The following is a 27,079-nucleotide window of genomic DNA, read 5'->3' as shown; positions in this document are numbered from 1 at the left end:
GTATATGCCCAGTAGTGGGATTGCTGTCATATGGTAGTTCTATTTGTAGTTTTTTAAGGAACCTCCATACTGTTCTCCATAGTGGCTGTACCAATTCACATTCCCACCTACAGTGCAAGAGTGTTCCCTTTTCTCCACACCCTCTCCAGCATTTATTGTTTCTAGATTTTTTGATGATGGCCATTCTGACCGGTGTGAGATGATATCTCATTGTAGTTTTGATTTGCATTTTTCTAATGATTACTGATGTTGAGCATTCTTTCATGTGCTTGTTGGCAATCTGTGTATCTTCTTTGGAGAAATGTCTATATAGGTCTTCTGCCATTTTTGGATTGGGTTGTTTGTTTTTTTGTTATTGAGCTGCATGAGCTGCTTGTAAATTTTGGAGATTAATCCTTTGTCAGTTGCTTCATTTGAAAATATTTTCTCCCATTCTGAGGGTTGTCTTCTGGTCTTGTTTATGGTTTCCTTCATTGTGCAAAAGCTTTTAAGTTTCATTAGGTCTCATTTGTTTATTTTTGTTTTTATTTCCATTTCTCTAGGAGGTGTGTCAAAAAAGGATGTTGCTGTGATTTATGTCGTAGAGTGTTCTGCCTATATTTTCCTCTAAGAGTTTGACAGTTTCTGGCCTTATATTTAGGTCTTTAATCCATTTTGAGCTTATTTTTGTGTATGGTGTTAGGGAATGTTCTAATCTCATACTTTTACATGTCCCTGTCCAGTTTTCCCAGCACCACTTATTGAAGAGGCTGTCCTTTCTCCACTGTACATTCCTGCCTCCTTTATCAAAGATAAGGTGACCATATGTGCATGGATTTATCTCTGGGCTTTCTATCCTGTTCCATTGATCTGTATTTCTGTTTTTGTGCCAGTACCATACTGCCTTGATTACTGTAGGTTTGTAGTATAGTCTGAAGTCAGGGAGCCTGATTCCTCCAGCTCTGTTTTTCGTTCTCAAGATTGCTTTGGCTATTCGGGTCTTTTCTCTTTCCATACAAACTGTGAAATATTTTGTTCTAGTTCTGTGAAAAATGCCAGTGGTAGTTTGATAGGGATTGCATTGAATCTGTAGATTGCTTTGGGTAGTAGAGTCATTTTCACAATATTGATTCTTCCAATCCAGGAGCATGGTATATCTCTCCATCTATTTGTATCATCTTTAATTTCTTTCATCAGTGTCTTATAATTTTCTGCATACAGGTCTTTTTTCTCCTTACATAGGTTTATTCCTAGTTATTTTATTCTTTTTGTTTCAGTGGTAAATGGGAGTGTTTCCTTGATTTAACTTTCAGATTTTTCATCATTAGTATATAGGAATGCCAGAGTTTTCTGTGCATTAATTTTGTATCCTGCTACTTTACCAAATTCATTGATTAGCTCTAGTAGTTTTCTGGTAGCATCTTTAGGATTCTCTAGGTATAGTATCATGTCATCTGCAAACAGTGACAGCTTTACTTCTTCTTTTCCAATTTAGATTCCTTTTATTTCCTTTTCTTCTCTGATTGCTGTGGCTAAAACTTCCAAAACTAAGTTGAATAAGAGTGGTGAGAGTGGGCAGCCTTGTCTTGTTCCTGATCTTAGTGGAAATGGTTTCAGTTTTTCACCATTGAGGATGATGTTGGCTGTGGGTTTGTCATATATAGCCTTTATTATGTTGAAGAAAGTTCCCTCTATGCCTACTTTCTGCAGGGTTTTTATCATAAATGGGTGTTGAATTTTGTTGAAAGCCTTCTCTGCATCTATTGAGATGATCATATGGTTTTTCTCCTTCAATTTGTTAATATTGTTTATCCCATTGATTGCTTTGTATATATTGAAGAATCCTTGCATTCCTGGTATAAACCCCACTTGATCATGGTGTATGATCCTTTTAATGTGCTGTTGGATTCTGTTTGCTAGTATTTTGTTGAGGATTTTTGCATCTATTTCATCAGTGATACTGGCCTGTAGTTTTCTTTCTTTGTGACATCCTTGTTTGGTTTTGGTATCAGAGTGATGGTGGCCTTGTAAAATGAGTTTGGGAGTGTTCCTCTCTCTGCTATATTTTCGAAGAGTTTGAGAAAGATAGGTGTTAACTCTTCTCTAGATGCTTGATAGAATTCCCCTGTGAAGCCATCTAGTCCTGGGCTTTTGTTTGTTGGAAGATTTTTAATCACAGTTTCAATTTCAGTGCTTGTGATTGGTCTGTTCATATTTTCTATTTCTTCCTGATTCAGTCTTGGCAAGTTGTGCATTTCTAAGAATTTGTCCATTTCTTCCAGGTTGTCCATTTTTTTGGCATAGAGTTGCTTGTAGTAATCTCTCATGATCTTTTGTATTTCTGCAGTTGACTGGGATTTTTAAATGAGTAGTGAAAGTAGGATGATAAGTTTAATCTTATGTGTCAACAAATAGAATAAATGTGCTGAAAATCACTGTGTGGGTGGGAGATTTATTGTTGCAAAAATGAGGTTGAACTTTATTCTTTAGAGAGTAGAACCATTAAAGATGATTTTAAGTTGTGGAATGGTACCTGTGGATTCTGGCCAAGCAACAAACTGTGTTTGTATCACTTCTTCTGACATCCAAACTAACCTTGACCACTGCTGGTTCAGTTCAGGTCCTCATAATTTCTTACCAGCCATAATCTCCCAACTGATCACTGTATCTCCAATTTTTATTCTACAAATCCATCCTTCCTCTTTCCACATATTGATACTATAAAATATATATTTGTTCCTGTATTGTTGACTTTCTGCCCCACTGACATTCCTCATCTTTACATATAAACCTGCAGCCCGTTGACTCTGATTCTTCAGGAGCAAATAACAGGATGTAGTAAGAGAAGTTGTTATTATGGGATAAAGACTAGACCCTCATACAGAGTCAGGGACTTCTCTTTACTTACCAGTTTATATGAAAAATGGATATTTATTTGTAAGATTCACTCTCTCCAAAAATATACTACCCTGATTTGTTATTCACTGAAAGTTCTTCAGGTGTAGGCACTTGTAAAAAGTTACCCATATTCTCTAATGATTTCACTTCAGGATGACAAATTCTTGGCATTTTGTAGCTGGGCTTTGGGAGATAGGTACAAGTTGTACCATTAATGCATATATAAGGGAAACCTTTGCTGGCTCCAGTGTCAAGGTGTTTCTGACACAGCCCTGTAATTAATGGGAATGCACTTTCTGGGGTGTATGTCAGTAACTTGGCAATGACAGAAACATATGCCTTGTTTGATGAAGCTGAAAATGAGAGGAGGTGGGAGAAAACTTGCTAGAAATCTTATTCCATTTGACAGTCTACCCTGGGTGACATTAATGAGGCTTTAAGTATGTTGATATAAATCAAGATATAGCCAGAAGCAAGGCCAAGGCAGACTGCAAAAACTGTGAAATTGGCTGTGTTAGTGTCCCTTGTGCAGAGGAAGCAATGATGTTGCTTTCAGCACAGAGAAAATTGCCAACCCCTTTAGACAGTTAGCTAATGAAAGGGGGAAAGATCCAACATCTGTTATCATAACCTAACAATGCAGACATCCAGGCCATAGTGAGGGGAATTCACTAGTGAAACCCCCCAGTGGTCTAAGTCAGAAATCTAGGAGCCATCCTCCTTCTATCACTCCCAACATCCAATCATTACTGCGCTCTATAACTTTTATTTTTTCAGTGTTTTTCAAATCTGCCCCTGCTTCTCTATCCCTCCTCCAACTGTGTACTCTTGGCACACATGAGATAATCTTCTAACTGGTCATTTTGTTTTCAGAATTTCCCCCCACTGAATCCAGCCATTAAAAGGCTACCAGATTGACTTGGCTTAAAAATTACTCAGGGGCAACACATTGACTTCAGCATAAAATTAATGGTTAATGTTTAGTGTGTGCCTATGTTCCAGGAAAATTATAAGTCTATAAGGTAAGGTTGCTATCTCCAATTATAGATAAGGAAAGTGAGTCACAGAGCAATTAATTATCCATATTCTCAAATCTCTTAAAAGAAGTGCTTGGAATTGACTAGAGGTAGTTTTTCTCCAGATCCTGTGCTTCTATACACTATGTGACAATCCTTTCCAGGATGGCAAACAGACCTCTCGTGATCAAGCCTCTGTCTCCCTCTCCTATTAATTCCCTGCACACCACCATACCCACCCTAAATTCCATCTACATTTACTATAATTCCCGGGGCATACAATGTGTGCCTAATCTACATGTTTTCATGTAAGTTGTGATATTGTTCTAGGCTCTCATCTTCCCTTCCCCTTTTCCATCTGATTTATATCTTACCAAGTGTTACTTCTTGGAAGAAGTCTTCCTTTTTACCTCTCCCTAAAACTGAATTTATAGTAAAGTGGTATGTTACTTAAAACCCTGAATGCCCTGAATCAAAATCAATCAGGTAATCGCTTTTTAAAAAAGTATATTTCTGAGCTTCTCCTAGATTCCTTAGAGACAGGGCCTCTAGAATCCTCATTTTAAACAAATCTCCAGGTAATGCTTATTCACATTAATGTTTCAGAGCCATTGGTAGTGATTGTATGTTTGGGCTCTAGAATTAGGCACATGTGAGTCCAACTCTCAGTTTGGTCACTTACTGCGTGACCAGGGGTAGGTTACCTAAACCACTGTGAACCTAATTTTCTTCAGCTCTAAAACAGAGCTAGGAACAGTGGAGAACAAAGTGACAAAATTCATGCAAAGTGCTTTGCAAGAGGGTGTGGTACTCAGCAAAACTCAGTAACGCCAGCTGTTGCTACTCTTGTCCTTCTTCATTTACTTTGCCAGTCCTGCTATTATGGAATTCCTTGTACTTTTATGCAGTGTCAGGTGACTTGCATGTCTCCCATTAATTAGATTGAAGAGAGGAGAGAAGTGAGTCTCCTTCCTCTCTGTACTGCCCAATACCCAGTGCAGTAATCCACTCAGTCTAAGTGTTTAATATGTTAGTTCAATGCATGATTAAATAATTTTTGAATGTCCTACTTCTGTTTAAATACAAAACTTTCTAATCAAAATTTAAAATAGAGCCATGGGATAGAAGGAACCCAATTCTCTACAAATTCATAGGCCATACTTTTTTTTTTTAATATCTTTATTGGAGTATAATTGCTTTACAATGGTGTGTTAGTTTCTGCTTTATAACAAAGTGAATCAGCTATACACATACATATATCCCCATATCTCCTCCCTCTTGCATCTCCCTCCCACCCTCCCTATCCCACCCCTCTAGGTGGTCACAAGCACCGAGCTGATCTCCCTGTGCTATGCAGGTGCTTCTCACTAGCTATCTATTTCACATTTGGTAGTGTATATATGTCCGTGCCTCTCTTTCACTTCATCCCAGATTACCCTTCCCCCTCCCCACATCCTCAAGTCCATTCTCTACATCTGTCATACAGAGTGAAGTAAGTCAGAAAGAGGAAAACAAATACCGTGTGCTAACACATATATATGGAATCTTAAAAAAAAAAAAAGGTTCTGATGAACCTAGCAGCAGGATAGGAATAGGCTGTACATTTTAAAAAGTTTTATCTTGAATTTAATTTTATGGCAGTTTTGATGTAAGATATATTCACTGATGAAAACTTGGAACTTTACAAAAATATTTTTTCACCGAACATATATTTAAGGACAGCCTACTAGGTGCTGAGTTATCTTCTAGGCAATGAAGATACAGAAGTTTTAAAATTAGGCAAGAGGAAAAAAAATCCTATTCTCATGACAAGTTAATGACTGTGTTGGGAGGGAGAGGGGGTAGACAATACATGTATAGATACATAGATAAATAAATCACAGAGTGCATTAGTTTTCTGTTGCTAGGTAACAAATTGCCACAAACTTGTCAGCAACATGTATTTATTATCTTGCAGTGTCCAGGGCAGAAGTCTGGTCATGGCTGAGCTGGGTTACAATCAAGGTGTTGGCTGGGGTGTATTCCTGTCTAGGCTTGGGTTTCTCTTCCAAGTTCACATGGTTGTTGGTAGAATACTGTTGCTTGAAGCTGTAGGACTGAGGTCCCTATGTCCTTGCTAGCTGTCAACAGCGACCACTCTAGGCTCCTAGAGACCCCTACCATTCCTTGCCACGTGTCGTTTCACAGCATCTCACAAAGTGGCAGTTTCCTTCTTCAAGGCCATCAGGAGAATTCCTTGTTCCTGTCTGCTAGGGAGTCCTAAATAACATAACCTAATCAAGGAAGTGACATTCCTTTACCTTTGTATTTTCTATCTTCTAGAAGTAAGTCACAGGTCCTGCTTGGATTCAAGAGTAGGGGTTTATTCCAGTTATAAGATAAATAAGTGCTAGGGATGTATTGTACTGCATGATGATTACAGTTAACACTGCTGGATAATGTATAGGAAGGTTGTTAAAACAGAGTAGAGCCTAAGAGTTCTCATCACAAGAATTTTTTTTTCTTTTCTTTTTATTGTATCTATATGAGGTGATGGATGCTTTCCTAAACCTATTGTGGTAATGATTTTACAATATATGTAAATTAAACCATCATGCTCTACATGTTAAACTTATACAGGGATGTATGTCAATTATTTCTCAATAAAAGTGGAAAATAAATAAATAAAAATCAATTTTTAAAAAGGGTAGTGTCTTAACGTTGGATGTGATCCACTGAGGGTCATCTTAGAACTGTGCTTGCCCACATACATGGCATGTCAGTTGGTGATAAGTATTATGGAGAAAAATACAATGAGGAAGACAGGATCTGTCAAGGTGACGTACAGGGAGGAGGCGTTGCTGCGGGAATGAGAGTAGGCAGAGGAGGGAAAATTCTCTTTGTTCTTTTGGTTAATGTATATTTTATACATTTTCTTAATAGTTTCTAACATGAATGAAATGCCAATTAAAGGATGTAAAGAACTCATTAAATGTTGGAGCACATAATAAAACTGAGTTAAAATAATTAGAACAATTATATGACAATATTCTCTGTCCAGACAAATCTGAGAGCAGAAAAGAAGTGGCTCCCACAATGAAATTAACATTTTGGAAATCAGCCTCACACAAAAGGAGAAAAGTACAAATGAGATATTTCCTCCTCAGGGATTTCCATTCATTAGTTAAGAATGTGGCTTTCTTCTTTTGTTACTTGTGATTCATCTCAGAAAGTTCTTTGTTCCCAGGAGGAACCATGCTTTATTCATTCCTACTCGCTGTGGGATTGGGTCCCTGTGAAGCAGTTATTTTTAGTCAACAGTTTATACTCCTAAATTGTTTCCTAAGTATTATCCTTGGTTAATCCACCAATCTTCACAAATCTATTTATAGCCCAATCAAATGAGACTCTCAAAAGCCATTAGCGTTAGAAGCCTGAACTTGTCTTCATAGAACGTTTTCTTTCTAGTTGAGACAGGAGAAACCTACAAGTGACAAGAAATGTCTGAGCCATACGTTCCATGTTGAAAACACCCAAAATGGCCAAAAAGAATAATTAACACAGGACCGCCTCCCCAGCCACAATGAACACTTCCATCTTTTTGCAAGAGCAGTGACTATTCTTTCCATTCTTGGTTTTTGTCTTAGTCTGTTCAGGCTGCCTTACCAAAATTACCAGAAACTGGGTAGCTTATAAACAGCATAAATTGATTTCTCACAGATCTGGAGGCTGGGGGTCTAAGATCAAGGCGCCAGCAGACTCGTTGTCTGGTGAGGGCCCACTTTCTTATAGAAGGCTGTCTTCTACTAGAACCTCACAAGGAAGGGAAAGGAGTTCTCCTGGGCCTCTTTCATAAGGGCACTAAATCCATTCATGACTTAATCACCTCCCAAAGGCCTCACCTGCTAATCCCATCACACTGAGCATTAGGGTTTTAGCATATGAATTTGGGGCGGGATTACAAACAATCAAACCACAGCAGTTTTCTTGTTCTTGGGTTGTACTGATACTTTGATCTGTGTAGGCGGAAGGTGTGGATAAAAGAAGGCGAAACTAAAGCCAGTTAATTTTGCTACCAATTATCAGTGCCAATTAATGCCTAGATAAGAATAAAGATAATCCTAAAAAGGAATTTTGATTTTTATCTTCAGCTTTTAATTATCTGTTGTCTCTTCACATTATACAAATTAAAATTAAGGGAGTATTAATTGTTTTGTACAATTTCTGTGGTATCATGGTACTCCCTTTTCCAATTCAGGAAGCAAATATAGTGCAGGATTTTACACCTTCTAAAGTATACCATAGAGGGGACATGTTTGATCTAGTGAGTAATATCTGCTTAAGCATTAATTTCTTTAAGGTCTTACATTTATGTTCAAAATCGACATAATTTTTTATATAAACATACTTACTTTCATAAACCAATGCTGTTATAAATTACTTAGCATCACTCTAAGGAAAAACATTCCTCTGTGTGTCTGGTCTCCTCTTAATTGTCTGCTTCACTTCTGATCACCAAATGTGTGATGATTTTTCCCACACAAAACAGTTCTCAGATTCTTAGAACACCAACTGGTTGTCCTACAATTTAACTCAATTCCGACACTATCTGCCTGGAGATAGTGACAGATCCCACAGGTTAAGGGCTCGGTCCCACAAGACTACTCTCTCTCTTCAGATGCCAATTGCAAGCCCAGGTTGTCACTTGTGCTCCTAACAGACCAGTTAGAAATCACAGGTTTCCATGATTCCCTCCCCAGTTTCCATTAATTTGCTAGAGTGGCTCACAGAACTAAGAAAAACAGTTTCCTAGATTACTCATTTATTATTAAAGGATATAACTCAGGAATATCCAGATGGAAGAGATGCATGGGGCAAGATATGGGGGAGAGGGAGAGGCACAGGGCTTCCATCCTCTCTGGGAACAATTCTCCCCGAAACTCCACACGTTTACCAACCCAGAAGCTCTCAGAACCCTGTCCTTTTAGCTTTCCTGCAGGGCTCATTACATAGGTATATTTGATTAAATTATTGGCCAAAGGTGATTAAACTCAATCTCTATCTCCTTTCTCCTCCCTGGAGATCAGGGGGTAAGGCTGAAAGTTCCAGTCCTCTAATTCTAGTTGGTTCCTCTGGCAAGCAGCCTCCATCCTTAAGTAACCTAGGGGCTTTCCAAAAGTCACCCCATTAACATACATTTGGGCATGGTGGAAAGCCGCTTATTATGAGTAACGAAAGGCATCTTTATCTCCCTCATCATTTCGGAAATTCCAAGAGCTTCAGGAGCTCTGTGCCAGACATGGGGACGAAGACCAGATATATGTTTCTTACTATAAATCACCACCTCACAATCACACACACACACACAAATCACATACACACAAATCAGTAACCCCTGGCGAAGGTACAAAAGCGTGGAGTACAACCAATAGAACAAGTGCCACTAAGTAACACAGTTTTAGAAGACCAATAAGAGCATTCCCAGGCACCACTTTAATGACCAAATTGTTGATAACATGTAAACAAACTTAGGTATTTTGGACATAACCCTCTACTTGCTGTTAGTTTTTTTATTGGAGTATTTACTTGATAATGTAAATATTTTTATCACTGTGGGTAGACATATGAAATAAATGTACCAATCATTTGCATGCAGCATGAAAAATTAAATGTATGAAAGCCTTTACAAGCAGAAATTGTTCAGGTTGTTAATTCTTTCTATCCCAGGGAGTCAGTTAAAATGTACCAACCCAAGGTGTTTTGGAGGGTCTCTCGGTCTACTTCTCTCTTTCTCTTTCCTTCTCTCTTGTTCTCCATTTTTCTTTTCTCTGCTCATCACCTGTATCTCACAATGTGATTATCAGACTTTGATTTTATCCCGTGAGTTGTGTTGCCATTTTAATAAATTCTGTTTCTCCAGTTTCTTTTTTGTTCATACTTTTATTTCATGCATTGGATTCTTCTATTTGCCTTTGTCTCATTTACGTTACCATTTGCATTGTTATGCCCTCAGTTACTTTTCTTTTCTTCCTCAGTTTTCTTCTTTAGTTATTTCTGCTCTGGTTATGTGTTTGCCAAAAGAAAATTCTGCATTTGGTGTTTACTATTTTTTTTTTTTTTTACTTTTTAGTGAGCACATCTTGATACATTGATGTATTGGAACAGACTCTTAGCAAATTTAATTACAGTTTAAAAATCATTAGCCTCTTTTCCTCCTTTTTAATATAAGTTTTATATATTTTAAAAAACTCAATATATAGTAGGAATTTATTAGGAAGCTCTCCTAAGCTTTCTGGGTACATGTAGAATTCATTCATTTACTTAACAAATGTACTATGTCTCACCATGTATCATGGGCTTTGCTAGATTTGGGGAGTTCTGCTGTGAACAAATCAGAAATAGCCAGTTCTTTCATGGAACTTACAGACGAGTAGAGAAAACAGGCATTGGTCAAATTATTAAACTAACAATTATATGAATAAAATTTTGACAAGGGTTCCAGGGAATGAGCCACTCCCCTCCAGGACTACTACCTTCCTTATTCTAAACAGGAAGAAACTAGCCTAAACCCATTTTCTGGCATTTTTTATGCCTGGTAAGATCCTATAGGATCTTACAGGTCTCTTTTTTAACACTCACTACAAATATAAATCAACCACTAATTGTGCAATTAGTTGAGTAATGGCTCTCCCTCCCCAAAACATAATTTCCAAGGCTGCAGGAGCTGTGCCAGTCATCTTTGATTCTGACTTCCCAGTGCCAAACAATAGTGCCTTGCGCTGAGTAGGTATATTATAAATATTTGTTGAAGAAATGAATGAGTCATATTCTTTATCTCAAGCAATCCTGTGAGATGCGACCTCAAATTGGACCTTTCCTCTCTTGCATTTTCAGGAACACATTTTAATGTCTACTAGACACACTGCTTCCTAATGATATAGCTGAACCTGGGAGGCAGGGTGTTAAACAATGCAATTTACTTGTTAAACAAGTATTGTCTACTTGCAGGGCTCAAAGCTGGTCCTAGAAGTTATGGGGAATACAAAATAAATATAAAACTAAGGATCTTGAAAGCCTCAGCTCCTAGGCTTTGGTTGATTACTTTGTGTAGGATATATGAGAAGTTAAACGTTCTACCCCTGTACCTTTTAGAAAATAAAAGGATGTTGATACTGGCTTTAAAGAACAGTTCTCAAATTTTCATACTCAGGATTCCTTTACATTCTTAAAAATTCTTGAGAATATCAAAGTGTTTTTGTTATGTGGGTTATATTTACAGATATTTTCTCTATTAGAAATTAAAACTGAGAATTAAAATGTTAATTCATTTCAAAAAACTGCAGTAAGGGGCCTTCCCTGGTGGCACAGTGGTTGAGAGTCCGCCTGCCGATGCAGAGGACACGGGTTCGTGCCCCGATCTGGGAGGATCCCATATGCCTCGGAGTGGCTGGGCCTGTGAGCCATGGCCGCTGAGCCTGCGAGTCCAGAGCCTGTGCTCCGCAACGGGAGAGGCCACAACAGTGAGAGGCCCGCGTACCGCAAAAAAAAAAAAAAAAAAAAAAAAAACAAAACTGCAGTAAGCCCATTACATGTTAACATAAATAGTATATTTTTATGAACAATAGTTACATTTTCCAAAACAAAGCAAAACAAAAGGAAATAGAAGCATGGCATTGTTTTACATTATTTGCATATCTCTTTAATGTCTGCTTATCAGTAGACAGTTGAACACTCATAGAGGAAGAAATAATGAAACCTTGAAGTTTAAATAAATTAATTTAGAAATGCATGGTGATTAGCTCTTGAATTTGTTCTGTTATCTAGTTATGCCGAATCGTCAAATAAAAAGTTCCTGAGGTCACTGGAGGATGTGAGAAAATTAAGGGTTTCAGAGTTATAGAAATCTACTTTCAAGTTTCAGTTTTACGAGTGCATTGGCAATAGTGAGTTAAGAAAATTGTTTAACCTCTGAGCCTTAGTTTCCTCATTTTTAAGAGGGGCAGTAATGCTTACATTAAATGGTACTTGACAAGATTAAATGAAATAATGTATATGAAATGGCTGGCACGTAGTGTGCTCTCAGGAGATAGTTCTTTTTGCTCTTTCTATCCCCAATCCCAAAATCCTTAAATAATTTAGTAGAATTGAAGCATAATAGTCATTATATGTGCAAGTACAGTTAATCATTCTGTGCATTAGATATTGTTTCTATTAGACATGTTGACTTTTATAAAAATCTTTTGTGTAATTTCATAACATAAATATCATCAACTAAGGTCTTTGAATCTTTGGGAAATATCAAGGACACTACTGTGATTATTCTCAAGATGCCTGATATCCAGTTGAGCAGACAAAACTCACAGGTTGGAAACCTCAGGAACTTATAAACCTATAAGCAAGTGGGAGTACATAGTACAAAGCTTATATCAGAGCTGAGGGATTATGAAATAAGGTGATTTAAACCAAAGGAGGTCAATCTCCAGAGATCTCAGTGGGAATGATCTGAGTATATTAAATATACATGTCCAGTCCAAATGTATGTGTATGTGAAGAGATTTCAGTGGTTTGAATATGGCAGATCATCAGTTGAGAATACATTCAGTGAAACATCTGGTTTCAATTTCTAGTGCTGCCCTTAGGAGTCATGTGACCTTCAGTAACTAATTAAGGGTTCAGAGCTTCATTTACTTACCTCATGGAATTGTAGTAAAGGTTATCATTATCTGCAAAATAGTAACAATAACAATACCTATCTATCAGGTTATTACAGAGGATTACATGTTATAATGAATGAAAGACCTCAACTCTGTGATAGGCACATAGCAAACACTCGATAAATACTAGCCATCATTACCATTATTGTTGTGAGTATATATCCATCTTGGTGAACATAGATAGGCAGTTGTGTTTCTTGAATCATTCAGGCCAATCCTAATTTATTTTTTTTAAACTTTTGTCAGGTGATATTACAGACATCCCAGTTTTTTGAAACTACTCAGTACAATGAGATAGCTGAGAAAAATTTCATATCAAATAATGGAGCCACATAATGAACATATATTTTTCATTATCTGAGAAGTCTGTTCTATTTTTTCATCCTGCCCCAATAAGAGGCTTCTTCTATTGCTCCTAGCTCTTCCTTCATTGGCTGGATAACTCTTGCCAACTATGCAGGATATTTGCACATTATGAATGAGGGACTGGTTGAGGTTTTTAGGCCCTGGTGCCTTCATCACCTTGCAATTCTAGCTCTCAAATTTAGTCCCAGTTTCTACACTAGTTTCCCTTGATCCTGTCTTCCCCTTGAATCTGGCATAGAGCTTCCCACCCAAGTAGGTATCTTAGCTATTCCTCCTATGTATTGGAATAATATTGACCAAGTGTTCACAGCTGCCTAGTTCTTACCTTTGCTTTTTCTTGACCAAACTTGAGTCAAGCTTCTCTCCTTCCTCTGCGTCCCTAAACTCATCTTGGCCTACAAGCCTGAGTGAGCACTGAAAGTGGAACCTGTTCCTTGTCAGGGTCTCCTGGGAATCAGCAAGGCACTTTTCCTGTCATGGCCAGTTTATTTCTTCTTGCTTGTCCAACTTCCTTTTAAAAGATATGTTTATCTTTGCTTACCCCTCCTTGCCTTATAAATAAAAGCCTTTACCTGTTGATTTTGAGATGCAGATTTCTGAGATGGGAATTTTGTCCCTAATGCAATAGTCTTTCTTCTGAATAAAGTTTCTTCCTGTCTAAGTTCAGATTGTCTTTATTTTGGCAACATCTTGGTTCTGCTCTCCTGGGAAATTCCCCATTTTTCCTTGTCTTTGCATCTTTCTGTCTTTCTCCCTCAATGTCCTAAACTCTTGGCTGGTTCTTAACAAAAATACCCAGCAACCCTTTCCCACAAGTCCTGTTGTCTTGGCCCTGAGTGGATGAGCCTGGGTCATTAGATACAAGACTGATGTGAAATTTAGAACATATTTCCTTTCAGACTCAGGAAAATCACCATCCTACACTGAGCAAAAGTCTAAACATCTTCCCAAGTTTAAGAGAATGTATTGTGTGATTCAATGTAAAAATCAACAGACTGAGTATCATATGGCCTGCAGGCACAAAAAGAAAACAAGAACAATTTATCTTGTCAGCTCATCATTTCGTTAACTCTGCTTAGTTCTGTCAGTTGAGTTAAAGTAGTGTTTTGTAGATGAATTTCCATAGACTCTAATCAATATGTTGGTTTACATGCTTATTATATAGGAATCACTGCTTTGTTTTTCTATCCCCAATGAGGTTATTAACATGTTCTAAATCAGTATTTTCTGAATATCACATGAAGGCTTTCTCTTTTTTAAACAGCAAACAAGAAAGCTAAATCACTAATATTTCATCCTGACCCCGTTGTGCCTTACCTGCCGCTTTTTTTAATCTGGATTTAATTTAATTATTTCCTTTCCAAATTTCTCATCATGCACAATCATCCTACATATAGCCATAAAAAACAGATTCCTAAACCATCATTTAGATCCTGGCATTCTCTTTTTGAAAGCTTAAGATTTTCTTCTGAGGCCCAATTGTCATAACAAAGTCCTCTACTCTTTCCTCTTCACTCACTAGCCCCTGGTCTTCTGATGATGGCCAAGCAGGTTCACGTAATATATGCACTCCCACAGAGTATATCCATACAGCTCTGTCTTTCTTTCTTTGCTTTAAATTCTTTCCAAACATCTTTGGTATGTTTGAAGTTGTTTCCTTCCTAGGATTATACATTTATGATGCAAAATTTTTTAAATCACTTAAGGCTCTTTGCCTAAATGCTGTTAGCTTCCTGGTAAACTTCTCAGATTTTTAGAAAGATTTTGAGTCCTTTCTCCCAAATTCATTCTTTTAAATCCAATACAGCCACAGTTTTGAATTATTGTATTTTCCTTTCTTTTCTTTTTCTCATATGTCTTTTTTCATATTTTCCCAATACTGTTCATCTAGTACAATCTCTAAATCAATTAGAAAATGATAATAGTTACTATTTTTTAAAAAAACACTTAGTAGGAAACAGTATTTTCTAAACATCTTTAATGATCACAACTTCTGAGGCAGGAATACTATCTAAATAAGCAGATGTGGGACCCCTAGCCTCACACTATACTCTAATGCCTCAGTAATTTTAAATGTGCCAAAGCAAGCTTGCTTTGGGTGTGGAAATAGGCAGCACTTTGGGAAGTACTGTATAAATAAATAAATGCAGGGATTCCTGCTTGTGAATTCATGGGACACTTCAGACATATTATGTCCTTTCCTAAGTCTGGTCAGGTTAGTGTAATTTTATACCTGCCCTTTTCCGGCACATGTTAGAATCCACGCCTGAAGAGGAGGCAGAAACTCAATCTCCTGGTGCCCTATGCCTCCTGCTAGGACTGGAGTCATCTGAGCTATCGAATGCTGGGTGTGTTCTTTCTGGCCAAATCTCACTCCAGGATGTGGGAACTTATCCAGAGGGGTAGTAGAACAGGAAATCAACATTAATAATAAGAACACAAATAACAATAAGAATTATAGCAGCTGATATTCACCAGTCATGTTCTGCAGAATACTGTGTTGAGTGCTCTATACAATCACTTTAATTCATCCTGATAAACCATATGAGGAAGTACAATTGTGTCATCAAGTTTAAGAAGCTGACCTTACCATTTGATGTTCATAAACTTTTCAGATATGTTAGGAATATCTTCACCAAAGTCTCAACTCTTACCTTATTGAAAATCTCAAGCTCTCTGCTCATGCTTTTGCTGGCAGACAAAAAAAAAAAAAAAAAAAAAAAAAAGGAGAAGTATATTGGACATTTATACTATTATGTAGTCTAATGTACACATTTTCTAAAAGTATATTGCAGTTTGTGACAGGGATGCGTAAATAGTGACCATATAATTTATCATCTAAATATGGACACTTTTGAGACTGAAACTAGATGTTAAAAATCTATTAACAAGTGTCAACTCATTCACATCAGATGTACCTGGTACTGTCCCCAAGAAGGTAAGTTTTGTGGTCGCCTTTTGCCTAAGCCATTATCAGATAGCTGCACAATATCAACATTTTTCTGGATGCAGATCAAATAGATGAGCATCCTATTTGTCTATTACATGAAATATATGCAATGAAAAGTCAAATACTTTCAAAATTACAAATTGTCATTTTGTAAATTGTGTTTTACTATCCAACTAATTAGAATATAAGGAAATAATTGAGAGTCAAGCTTTTTACTCCAATTCTATCAGCAATAGATAACTAATAAGAACCTGCTGTATAAAAAAAACAAATTCAAAAAATTCAAAAATTCAAAAAAAAATTCTATCAGCAATATTTCCAAAAAATTACATTATCATTTTACATTAGTAAGTTAGGTAAAAAAAAACATTGTCCATTATCTTCACCTCATTACACAGTTAAAGTGAGAGACAAAATAAAATTTTAACAATATATAACAATTATAACAATATATGATTTTCATAGTTTTATATCATTGCTTATTAGTATTTAGCTTTCATAGCTCATTAAGATACTCTGGATTATTTCAACTTTCTGCTTAGAGCCCTTCAAATTTTTTATATTACCTCCAGAAGGTATTGTTTCATTACCCTGATATGCAGAGCCTTCTGCAAACTTGTCCTTTTGTGCTATCCAATAGAGTAGACCACACAGGAGGGTATTAAATTTAAAATTAAATTAATTAAAATTGAGTAATATTAAAAATTTTATTCATCCAGTGTACTATCCACATTTCAATGGCTCAATAGACCAGGTAGCTAGTGACTACTGTATTAATGCCAAAATGAAAATACTCATCACAGAAAGTTGTATCTAACAGTCCTGCTCCACATTCCTTCTAGATTTGTTATCTATTGTTCTCATGCAAAAAATTTCTGTTCTTGCCAAATTAAACCCCTTTCTATCCTCTAACAGGTTGCACCTTGTTTTTAACAATTTTAATCTGTTTAACGCTATGACATGAAATACCTCTAGTACCTCAAGAATTTATGTACTTATTCGTACAAAAAAATGTGGAGTTTTCTTTTATTCCAAGAAGTCTGTTATGTGTTGGAGACATAAAAACAAGAAACATAGTCCTTACCCTACAAGGTTACAGTCTAATGGGGGAGAGTGACAAATGGATGAGCAAGTATAGATAGTAGCTGCTAAGATAGAGATAGTGAGTTTCATGGGAGCAGATGAACACTCTTTTCAGAAATTAGAAGAGTTTCAGAAGATGCTCCTGTAAAGATGGTATGTGATCTGAACCTAGAAACATAGAAGGAGAATGGAGGAAAGTAGAGGTCTCTGAAGAGTATGAGCTGACTGGGAATTGTACACTCTTTGCTGTAGCTAGACTTCAGCATGCAGGGCACTCACTACAACACTGGACCAGGACACTCGAATCACCCAGAGCTCAAATGCCATGTTGAGAATGTGGGCTGTATTTGAAAACCAAAAAAGCCACTGACAGATTGAATGTAGGGATGTGACAGGATCAGATTTGTGTTTTTGCAAAGATCACCCTAGAAACAAAGAGGAAAGGGATAGGAGTAGAAAGCCACTTAGAAGACCTTTTCATAATCTAGGTGACAAGTAATAAGAACTTAAATTACTGTAGTGACTATTGGGTAGAGGGAAGGTTCTGAGAGATTAAAATGCATAATTTATTCGTAACAGAATGAAGATCTTCTTTGAAACTTCCAGCAATTCTGAAAAATCCAAACCAGATGCCATCTTCAAATTGATTTCTCATCTGGGAATCTTTGCTTTTAAATTCCTGTAGCACTTATTTGCTTATTTTTAGTGCTAATTTCCACTCCTGAGTCCCTTGACACCAAAGACTATAGTGTGCTTCCTAGTATCCCTTATAATGAGTAACCCAGTTCTTTGCTTTATTTAACACTTGATATATATTTTATTGCTCACAGATTGTCTCCAAATCAAAAGTAATGTTGTTGAGCAAGTATCTAAATGAACTCTATTAAGAGATGAAGGAAATAATGGAAAAAGTTATGGGTGGTAAGTTCAAATACTTTCATATACACTATCCTCTTGGCTGTACTTTTCACAATTAAGTAATAATTAAATTTAAATTTAATGATTAAATAACTTAATCATTAAATTTAAATAATAATCAATTTAAATTTAATTAATTAAATAATTAAATTCAAATTAAATAAGTTAATGATTTAAATAATAATTAATTTAAGTTAAAACTAAACAACAAAATGTATAATTGTTTACTGAGCCTTGGTCTTCCCCATTAGGGTATTTGAATTCTACTATTGTAAGAATCATATTTGTCTTGTGTGTTGTTGGATTGTAATTCCTTGGAGGGTTTCTGCATCATAGTTGGTGCTTAATAAATATTTGGAGACTGAATGAATCTGTAGTTCACAGATGGGAGGGAAATGATTGTTTATGGACCACTAATTATTTGCCAGGCATTATCCTATTATGTAGTTTTATAAATATTATACCTTTTACTTCTCAAAATATTTTAAGTATTAGTAACATCAGGAAAATAGGTGTTAGTAACCTCTTTTTACAATTGACAAAAGTCTGGCTCAGAGAGTCTAGATGATTTATAGGACAGCAAATGACTAGCAGTCCTGGAATTTGAAGGCAATTTCTTCTGCATCCAAAGTCTATAGTTGTTTGCTATAGAAACTTACCCTTTATCTGGTAAGCATGAACATCCCATTTGGGAAAGGATATTTGTGTGGCATAAGTATCACTGAGCATTAGATCTGCATAGTGGACTGGTGTTTGGATTAACAATCACTTGCTCAGTGCTTCTAAAGAAGCAGTTATGGCTTGGGGCAACAAAAATGAATAATAAATGGCCTCTGTCCTAAAGAACCCACACTAGTGATGGAGACATGCTTAAGCAAATAATTTGGGTTCAATAACACACACACACACAGACATGGGTACAGACACACAGAGGCACTCATATTCAAACTTCTATGGGCTTCCAAAACACTGTATGCTTATTCTAATCTAAAGTTTCTGAGAACACTTTTTTTAAGAAGTAGAATATCAATCTAAACCTTAAAGAATAAGTAAGAATTATCCATTAAGGAATGGGCAAGTCAGCCATACAAATATCTTAGTCCAAAACAATGTGGGTATTCAACAAAAAATTAGTCCAGTAATTTAATATTCCACAGAATTTTGATAAATATTAAAGCAAGAAATAAGATGAGATGAAAAGAAAGTTGATTCAGCTTTTCTTCCCAAATTACAATGCTTGAACTTAATTCTACAGACAATTGGAAATAGCCATTTTATGCAAGATATTGAAATAGTTAAATTTTATCCAGTCAACTCTGGTTGCAATTTAAAGAAATGATTTAAAGGATGGTAAAATTGGACAAGGGAGGTCTATCTAGGTAAGTATACAAACTAAAATAATAGACAGTAATAAAGATGGACAGGAGGAGCTAGATTCAAGAAACAGAAAGGAAATCTGTTTATAAAACTTGATGGAATATGAGTGAGGGAGACAAAGGAGTGTAGAAGTTTCCACGTTCTGGTCTTGAGGGATGCAGTTGATAGTGGTGCCTTAACAGAAACCTGGAACAAATAGGAGGCAGTTTCATCTGTCTTAAAAATGAAATCAAACAAATACAACAGACAAAAAGCACAAATCCTCTCTTGACCTCATTTCTTCTTCTAGTTATCACTTCATTTCTCTGTTACCCCTGATTGCAAAATTTCCTGAAGGTGCTACATAGAGCTACTGACTCCACTGCTTCTCACCTTGTCCTCTCAGCTTCTCTAATAGGGTCACTGCCCTCACCATCTCACTGAGACTGTCCCTGGGTAGGTCGCAAATGACTTTCACTGTGTCAGAATTGAATGTTTTCTTCACTTATCTTATTTGACTCAAAGCAACATTCAACCAGTTATTCATTCTCTCCTTAAAATACATTTTTCCATTAACTTTTATAATACTATATTGCTCTGGTTATTCCTCTTCTTAATCTCTGCTCCTAGCTCATTCTCTTTATTTTATTTATTTATTTGTTTATTTATAAACATCTTTATTGGAGTATAATTGCTTTACAATGGTGTGTTAGTTTCTGCTTTATAACAAAGTGAATCAATTTTACATATACATATGTTCCCATATCTCTTCCCTCTTGCGTCTCCCTCCCTCCCACCCTCCCTATCTAGCTCATTCTCTTGTGATGACTAAACCTTGGAGTGAACCTGTGCTCCATCCTCCCCTCCCTTTAAATCAACACAGTCTCCCTGGTAGACCTATCTTGTCCCTGGCTCTAAATAAAAATCATCGGCAGCAACTTTTAAATTTATATTACCTACATTGTGTTTTCCCTCAACTTCCAGACTGGACTTTTCCAAGTTCCTGGCACCTCCACAGGAATATCAATAATAATCACACACATTGTCAAGTCAGAACTCTTGATACCTGTTTCTCTACCATCATAACTACTCTCCCATCCCTCATCTTAAAGAATCATATCATCAGTCACACTGATCAACCCAATGCCTTGATTTATACCTTTCTCTTTATTCTTAATTTACCAGCAACTTCTGCCACTACCTCCAGATGTACCCCCAATTGACCACTGCTGCCACCTCTGCTGGTACCACGCTAGTCTAGGAAATCATTGTTATATCTTAAACAGTCTGCTACAAAAGCCACCTAAATGGTCTTCTTGTTGCCACCCCTCCCTGGTTGCAATTTACTTTCCTCAAACAAAGTAAATTTTTAAAGATATAAATTCCATCATATCACTCCACTGTTTTCCATTAAATCCTCCTCACTCTGGCTTTAAAGTCTCTACTCATCAAGCACACTCTCTGACTACAGTGTGTCTCATTATCCACGAGACTTGAAGCCCAATAGAATCTCTGTCCTCAGAGATGCTCAGTTCATTCACAGCTTTGAACTGGTCATTCTTTCTGCTTGAACTGCTCTTCCAGGCATCTTCACATGGCTGCCTTCATCTTGCCATTCAATCTCAGTTCAAATGCTGCCTCCTCAGTGAAACCTCATTAGAATCCCAATCATTTTCTATCATATCAGGTTAACTGAATCCTTTGCATAGCACATATCATAATCTGCTGTTTTCCATTGTTTATTTTGTTATAGATTGTCTCTCCATCTCTGACCTCAGTTACCACACACAGACACAAACTAGGATGCAAGCTACATTAGAATAGAGACTTTCAGTTGCTCACTGCTGTATTGCTATGTCCTACAATAGACAGCTTGATAAATGAAACTAAAGTGAAGGCTAAAGGTGGAACTGGACAGCATGATAAAGAGACTGAGAGATAGTGGCAAAGACATGAAACAGGCTAACATAGTTTTTGGTTGGGTGAAATATTATTAGATAATATATATCACGGGGACCACCAAAATAGAAAATTTTCAAGAAGAAATCAGTACAAACCTCTATCAAAACCAGCAGAGATCCAGTAAGATATGGACTGCATAGAGTGTCCATTGGATTTAGCAAAATCGGTGATCTGGTCTCTCATGGCTTTGGTCACAGTAGTTTCAGAGAAGTGGAGACAGCTGAAGGTAGAGTACAGAGGCTGGAGAAGCAAATGGGAGAAAATATGGGGAAAGTTGAGTATGATATTTTTCAAGACACTTGGCTGATAAAGAAGAAATGGAGTGTCAGTGAGGGAGGTACTCTAGGTGGAGAAATGGTGAATGATGTGCTGAGAGAGAACTGAAGGGGAAATACTAGAGAGAAAGACCTGGAGGAGGTAGGAGAGAGGGAGCAAAATCCCCAGAGTGGCAAAAAATGAATGGGATTAAAACCATAGCTGGAAGTTGACCTCAAACATAACAAGATGGAAAAAAGGCAGATGCTTCCAGTCTGAGGTAGTTCATGATGATGATGCTTTTAATTTTCTTGATTAAGTGGCAAGTCAACCTTCTGAAAAAGAGAGTTGAATATTGGGTAGAATGTTTATAGTGGGTGGTGAAAGGTCTGCATTTTTTATGGAGTGAAAGACATCTGAACAAGAGCAGCAAAAACATTCTAGTATGGCTTAGACTGAGATTTACTGAATTTGAAAACCATCCATACAATTGTGATATTAAGAGAAGCTCAGTGTGCAAGTATAAGATTGGATAAGAGGAATTTGGAAATTGATGAAGAGCTAGAGAATTTCTGGGAGGTTCTGGAATCAGAATTGAGGTATTGATAGAAAATAGTTCAGGTGATGGATCATGTGGTCTAAGTTGGACAAAATAGGCAAGGCCAGTAAATACTATTTATTACCACAGATTAAAATCAGATAAAGTAAATACAAACTTAATTGTGGGTTAGAGTACAAAAATTCATAAGGGGTGGGCTTTTCTTTCTTTCTTTTTTTTCAAAATAAAAAGCATTTTTCGGGGCTTTCCTGGTGGTGCAGTGGTTGAGAGTCCGCCTGCCGATGCAGGGGACATGGGTTCGTGCCCCGGTCTGGGAAGATTCCACATGCCGCGGAGCGGCTGGGCCTGTGAGCCATGGCCACTGAGCCTGCGCGTCCAGAGCCTGTGCTCCACAACGGGAGAGGCCACAACAGTGAGAGGCCCGCATACCGCAAATAAATAAAAAAATAAAATAAAAATAAAAAACATTTTTCTTTTATGATAAAACGTATTTAAGTTAAAGTATAACACTGTTTACAGGGAGTTGACATGGACACTGGCAAGATGTGTAGTCCATGCAGGCGTCTTGATCAAAGAATCAATGAAAAAGAACACCTTAGCCTACCGTCTGCTCCCCTGAGGAGTGGGGAGGTGGGGGAGGGCTTCTTTAAGTTCACACAAGCACCATAAGGGGTAGCATTAGGGTCATATTTGGCATACAGTTTTATAAGCTTTTCTTAAAACTGAAAAATATGATTTCAAATCATCTTCCTGCCAATGGGTATATCTATAAAGTTCAATTTTGACAGTGCTGCATGGTCCCATAATTCACTTAATGGATTATCTAATGATAAATATTTAGGTTCTCAAAAAATATTATTCCATTTTATACTCCCACTAGTAGCATATGACGTGCCCATTTTTTCTCAGTCTCACCCATACGGGGAAAGATTTAAAAAACCCATACTAGCTTTTAAAAAATCTTGATAATTTTGGCTAATCTTATAGATTAAAAGAAATATCTCAATGTTATTTTCAATTTTTGATTATTTGATATATTGCAAATATTGTATTTCTTTTCCAGTAAATTTTCTGTTCACTACTAAGAATCAGTAAAGTATGGAGATGAAGTTCATAGATTCTCGAATCAGTGTATCTAGGCTTGAAAACTACTTACTAACTGTGTGATCTTGAGCACATTGCTTCATCCTTCCTCCTCATTAAGTTTTTCTGAGAATTAGATACATTAATATAAATAAAATGCTTAGAAACGTTCTTGATAGCCTGTAAATACTCTATAAATGCTAACTATTTTTGCTGTTATTCCAATCACTTAATCTTTTTTCTCTTCTGAGTATACCATTATAGTTAAGAGTGTGGGTTCTGTAATCAGATGGGATTCTGAAATTGACTCTGATTACTGGTCATGTGACTCTGAGCAAACTACTTCATGTCTCTAAACTGTAGTTCACTTATCAGTAAAATTAAAATTTTCTAACTATACTTATGAAAATTAATGGACTAATTCTTGGAACAAGTTTTGCAAAGTGACTGGAATAGTGTAAACAATAAATAGCATTACTATTAATGTTGCAATTATTATTTCCTTATGATGTATATTGTAAATATTAATCTTTGTCTATTATATACATTTCAACTTCCCAGTGTATCTCTCAGGGTCTCAACAAAAAACACACAGTACAATCAAATTAGAATAATTTGGAAAAAATATTCAATTACAAAACTGACAGGACCTTGTTTTAAAAAGATATGGGAAGGAGGAGCCACAAGGGATTATGCAGTAACCCAGAGCTGACTATCTCTAAGGTGAAAGGAAGAGGGGAGGGAGAGGTTTCTGGAAACTGAGAACAGTGAACATTGACTGAGTGACACAGCAAGATTCAAGTGACCACAGAGCCTGCTGGGGCTCGTCATGGCTGAGCCCAGGGAAACCAGAGATCCCCCAGGAGCCACTAATTTAGTCAATTTCTGGGATTCCCAGAGGCTCTGGAGGTCCACTATTCAGCCACAGAGATGGAGAGTAGATTAAAAAATGGTGGGAAGTGGATGTCAAGTTGCAAAAGTACAGTGTCATTTTTATATTTGCTCTTGTTGCCTTTTGCTAAATTTATGTATCTAATTTTTATTTCATCAAATTGGTTAAACATCTTTATAGTTTCTGGTATTGATGTCACATTTAGGCTATTCCCACTCCAAGATTATAAAAAATATTTCCTCATTTTTTCCACATTTATAATTGTAGTTTTCTTTCTTATATTTAAATATTTGATCCATCTGGAATGTGTTCCACATTCTTTTCTTTTTATGTTTCAAATGTCCAACTAGGTATTTGAATTCATTTTATTGAATTATTCATTTTCCAGGGGCATGTATTGATTGGATATTTTATTGTGATGGAGTGAGAACTCAAAGAATAGAAGCTAGACGTAGGTGTTATTTTTTTAAATTGTGCCAAGGGTAAGTGAGAAAGAGATACTGATAGACAAGTAGAGAATCTCCACAGTAAAAGATAATATAAAACTAATACTACTGGAATTGGTAATATTTTTGGATTTTATAAATATTATTTCCTTGTCTAAAATGTCTTTCCCGTCCCACCCACTACACTCCCAGCCTTCTTCTACTAATGGAACTTGTCTTGTACTTTTAGACTCATCTCAAATGTCGGTTCTTAGGAAGTGGTCCCCAACCTCCTCTCCAGTCAGTGTCTGCTCTGTGCTCTCAGGTACTCATTGCACAGATAATGTTTTAATAATTGTATAGATGTTGTTTCCTGGCTAAACTGTGAAGTCCACAAAAGCATGGCCACCTCGTATTTAGCCTTGATTTCTCAGTTTCTAGATCATGGCCTGGAATGCCCACAAATAATGCCATAAATAATGTGTATCATATAGTGAATAAAACTGCATTAGGGCCTAAAAGAGGATATGGAAATTCTCTGAGGCTCAGAGGCGAGGATAATGCATAGAGCTAAGTGAATGCTGAGACATTTATGAAACAGAAATCAGCTGGGAACATGAGTTAGCTGTGGAAACATCTACCGATATTCACTACCTTGCTTGGGATTAGTAGGCAGATTTGGCCTTGGGAGGGTCACTGGCCATGTGGAGGAGTGAAGGTTGGCAACAGGCTGACTGAGGTATGAGCTGAGTTGGGACAGTCCATTGATTCTGGGACTCAGTGAAAAGAGGGAGGGTCTGTGAAAGTTCAGGAAGGACATGGTATTCTGATGGGGGGAAAAGGAGACTCTTATTCTCCTTCTTCAAATCCTGTCTTTACAATTTCATTTAATAAATGTACTCATTTCAAAGGTTTAAAATTTCTTGCAGAGGTAATTTCAGTTGTAGCAGGCATTTAATCACAATGGCTGCCATTCTTGGGATGAGCCAGTGGACAGGGCTGCTGCACTGGAGGAGTAGGAGAGACCAGTGAAGGCCTAAATTAATACTAGCCAGGAGGATGGTGGGCCTGACTGGTGGCTTCCAGGATTTGTGTTGCAATTTGTTGGTCATTTAAATATGTCCACTGACTCATTTGCTAAATATGTTTGAACTTGGTGTCTGCTTAGCATGTGACTCTTAGTCTATTAAAAAAAAATCAAAAAGTATCCATTAAATTATTGTCATGTCAATTAATATTTTTTAAAGCTTAATTTGTTCATGGTATCAGGTATTAAGATTATAAAAATAGTCATGCTGAAGACTTTCTCATATATAATTTTATGGTGTTTCTGGTACACATAGTATCTTATCCTATTAATTTTGCTCCATTTGTCATAAATAAGCATCGAGAGTTTTAGGTTGAAAAGTATGTATGTTTCCATCAATAATCTACAGGTGTATTTATGTTTTTCATATGGAAAGTAGATTAAACATAAAAGTTGCAAGTTGCTATCTATACTCTGAAGATACAGAGCTCTATTAGCCCCTGTCTGTAATGCACACATTTATTTGGCCTAAGGACCCAGAGCATACTACATGTACATACATGTACATAACTACATCAACAGCAATACTAATACTAAATGATAATCATAGTCAATGCTTACATAGCAGTTATGTACCAGACACTTTTCCATGCCCTGTGTATACTTAACTCACACAGTCTTCACATTAATTCTATGAAATATGAACAATTATTATTCTTATTTAAGGACAACACAATCTAAGCATAGAAGTGTGACATACAAGATCACATAGCTAGTAAGTAGAAGAGTGGGACTTGAACCCAGGCAGTCTGGCGCCAGGTTTCAATTTACTATATTGCCCCCAACATCCACATGTAGTCCAAATTATAGTGGCACAGGCTCTCATGTGTTGGAAAGTAGTGCCTACAAAGTATTTTCCAGATGGTTCCGAGGGTATCCCTGTTCACTCCCAGTTGTGTTGGGGACAAAATGTCTCCATTGGTGATAGCCTAATTACCCAACTCTAATCTTGGGGAGATAACCACTTTCCATTTGTCTGCTTCTTCCTAAGCATGGGGAATGCTTTTATCCCCCATGAGATGTAGGAGCCTAGACTATAACTTTAGTTTTTCGTTTTTTTTTTTTTTTTTTGCGGTACACGGGCCTCTCACTGTTGTGGCCCCTCCCGTTGTGGAGCACAGGCTCCGGACGCGCAGGCTCAGCGGCCATGGCTCACAGGCCCAGCCGCTCCGCGGCATGTGGGATCTTCCCGGACCAGGGCACGAACCCGTGTCCCCTGCATCAGCAGGTGGACTCTCAACCACTGCGCCAACAGGGAAGCCCCCTAACTTTAGTATTTTAATGAAGGTTTAGAGATAGTTAAGGAAAGGACTTGCAAAAATGAATATTTAACCACTGCAGGGAACCCGGATCCACCCTTAGTTCCCCTACCAGGTTGTGCTCCTTTTTCATCCCTGTCCCACCTCCCTGGAGACTTGAGAAGCTCTGTCCATCAACAGAGATGTTCAGACTGCCTCCTAGAATCCTGAAAATGGGTCACTTTCATTGGTTTTAATTTGAGCTGTTGACAGTTTTTGTCTTTGTCTTTGGTTTGAATGGGTAACTTAATGATGGCTT

Source organism: Mesoplodon mirus (genome assembly GCF_964341445.2).
Source record: "Mesoplodon mirus genome assembly, chromosome: 3".
Taxonomy (NCBI): domain Eukaryota; kingdom Metazoa; phylum Chordata; class Mammalia; order Artiodactyla; family Ziphiidae; genus Mesoplodon; species Mesoplodon mirus.
Note: the sequence above shows the minus strand (reverse complement) of the source record.